This window comes from Babylonia areolata, chromosome 8 (assembly GCF_041734735.1).
Source record: "Babylonia areolata isolate BAREFJ2019XMU chromosome 8, ASM4173473v1, whole genome shotgun sequence".
NCBI lineage: Eukaryota > Metazoa > Mollusca > Gastropoda > Neogastropoda > Buccinidae > Babylonia > Babylonia areolata.
In genome coordinates, this window is record NC_134883.1 from 20,952,747 (window position 1) to 20,956,189 (window position 3,443).

Below are 3,443 nucleotides of genomic sequence, written 5' to 3' on the forward strand. Positions count from 1 at the left end.
GGCGCCTGCCAGTGGTGTTATTAGGACGAGACGAACCCCCTTACCCTCCCCAACAACCCCCTCCACCAGCCCCCCGTCCCCCTACCCCCCCCCCCCCAAAAAAAAAGGAAGAAAAAAGAAAACAAAAAGAAAACAACATAAACACGACTCTGAGGTTCAAACAATTTTGTTTGTTTCCTTCTGTTGCTGCTGTTGTTGTTATAGTTGGGTTTTTTTATGTGTTTATGTTGTTGTTTTGGGGGGGGGGTTGGGTGGGGGGGGAGGGGGGGCGGTGTGGGGGGGGGGTGAGAGGTGGAGGGGTTGGAGGGGTGTGTGTGTGGAGTATGCAAGTGGAGGAGTTGATGAGTCTTATAGATCCTATAATTGTATATAAGCTGATGGGCGGAATTTTTTTGTTTATGGAATGAACCTTGTCATCATTATCATAACTTATAACAAAGCAAGACAACACAACGAAAACAAACAAACAAACAAACAAACAAAGCTTATCTGCAGAAGAGCATAGTAGGCCGAAATGTGACAAGACAAAGGGGATGGGGGGAGGGGGAGGGGGGGACCCACTTCATGTGTTTAGAGAGAAAGGGGATACATTCAACGTATGCTCTCTCTCTCTCTCTGTGTACACACACACACACACACACACACACACATATGTATATATATATATAAGATCGCACTGTCTTGAGGTTCTTAGCCCCGGTCCTTGTAGAGCACACTGAAATAAACACTGACATAATCATATTACAAGTACTGATGCGCCAACAATGTTGACATTCAAAATTGTGTTCAAAAAAGTCATTTATCGCCAAGAACACTAAGAAGAGCAACGACAACGAAAAACCAGCAAAAACAAAATGAAAAGAAGGAAACTATATATATATATATATAGATATATATATATATAATAAACAAAGAAGCAAACAAAAATGAAAGAGGACAATAATATCTGAAAACCAAGACGAAGCAACCTCCAGAACCCAAAAACAAAACAAACAACACCCGAAAAAAAAAAAAGAAGAAAAAAAAGAAGAAGAAGAAAATCCAATATTCTTTGTTCACACGTACGTGCCTTTCAAACCTTTAATAATAATAATAAATAAAATGAATTAAAAAAAAAAAAAAAAGAAGAAAAAACCACCAAAAAAACCACACACACGTCAGGCCAACAAAGCATTCCGACAGCTCCAGTGTTATCTCCCTTTTCAGGCTGACCTTCTCTTGTTTTCCGAACAAAAGGGTGAAATCCTCCTCATTTATTTAGCGGATATACATAGGCAAGCTGTTCTATTGGTAGAGGGAGTTAGACATGGGGATTTTCCATGAGACAAAGAGTGGCGTTGTCTATTGTCATCCAGACAATAGATGAATGCACACTTGATATCTCGGTTAATCTGTATCAAAAAGATAAAAAGGGTTACGGAGCATGGAACCTTTTGGCAGGAAAGTATGTAAAGCAGAAGAATGGATCAAACGATTTCAAACATAATACATGCAGTCAAACTGGAAACGGTTTTCCGTTCTGTTTTGCGTGAAGCTTTTGCAAAGCGTGCACACACACACACACACACACACACACACACACACACATGTGCGTTGTGTGTGTGTTTATTTCTAATGACGGTTCGCGATACGTTTCATATAGCTGTCAACTCATTCGTATTAAGAACTGTCAGTCGGTTGTGACAGCTCTTTCATTATAATAACACATTTGATACTTCAGGGATTAAACTGGTTAAAGAATCGATAGTGCGAAATATATCTCTCTGCAGTCCTGGCTGAGACACATCACCTTGCCTTCGCGTTTATTATATTGTTCACAATGTGTTTGATGTTAGAAGAATGCAGAGCTCAGCTAGCTAAACTGAGCAACAAAAACGAAAACGACAAGAAAAAACAACAGCTACAACAACAACAAAACTGCAAATTTCCACGTGTATGAATGCGGAATCAACCAGTTCCACAACATCGCCAAATCTCCTTCACTGGCCACAATACTTTTTTTCTATGTTTTAACCCGGTGTTCGGTTGTCTGTGTGTGTGTGTGTGTGTATGTGTGTCTGTGTGTCCGTGGTAAACTTTAACATTGACATTTTCTCTGCAAAGACTTTGTCAGTTGACACCAAATTTGGCATAAAAATAGGAAAAATTCAGTTCTTTCCAGTCGTCTTGTTTAAAACAATATTGCACCTCTGGGATGGGCACAAAAAAAAAAAAAAAAAAAAAAAGAAGCCTAATTATATGCAAACTGCATTTACTGTTATATTTATATTTTTTGTATTTTCTAAACTTGGCACTTTGATCTGATATTCTGACCCAACAACAAGAGCAGTCAATATTATCTTTTTTTTTTTGTTCAAACAGGAACTTCTTTTGCTAAGCATGGAAGTTTTATTTATTTTGCAAACGTTTTTGGTGCAGATAGTAAAAAAGGGAAATTACTCTGTAATTAATGCTAGGGGACTTAATTTGCTTTAAACTGATCTTTCTCATCTTAAACATTACATTTTGAAATTATACTCAATTCATAAAAAGCTTGGATTTTTTTTAAAGTGTATCACAAGTGAGTCTTGAAGGCCTTGTCTCTCTTGGGTTTTTTTTGGGTTTTTTGGGGTTTTTTCAACAGGATGAATCCGCTTCGCAACGGAAACAGCAAAGTGTAAAACCAATTTCTCTTCCGTCAGCGTCTCATGGGTGGCGCTGTAGTGTAGCGACGTGTTCTCCCTGGGGACAGCAGCCCAAATTTCACACAGAGAAATCAGTTGTGATAAAAAAAAAAAAAATACAAACACAAATACAAATCAGTGACTTGGCCAGGGTAATCAAAATGGAACCGGGAGACAGAGAGTGAGAGAGAAGGTGGGGAGTGGAGAGGGGGGGAGGGTTAGGGGGGGCAGGCGAGAGAGAGGGGAGAGAGAGAGGGGGACAGAAAGGAGAGAGAGAGAGAGAGGGAGCGAGAGAGAGAGACAGAGAAAAAGAGACAAAAAGACAGAGACAAAAACACAGAGAGAGGGAGAGAGAGAGAGAATCAATGGCAGCAAATGGGCTGATTTGCATCCTGTCTGATTGGGAAAAATACCCTTTTTTTGGAGGGAGGGAGAGGGGGGGGGGGCGCCGATGCAGGGGGCGGAGGGGGGGGGCGGGTTGGGCGGGCGGGAGAGAGGGGGAGTGTCGGCTGCACTGTAGTTTTCCATGCTGTGAGACGCCCCCCCCCCCCTGCCCCCCCGCCCCCTTCAGACAGACGGGTGAAAGCAGCAGTGGTTGGTCCTGACTGTGTGGAGTGATACTGTTCTTGCACTCTGCTCTTGGAGAGCCGGCTGCTGGTGGTAGGTATCGCGTCCTGCTTAGGAAGCGAGAGAGAATGTGGAAGGTGCGAGAATCGAAACTCACACTCGTCAGTATATTCTCTTCCTCCTTCCACTAGATCTTTTGGTGGTGGTCTGGTC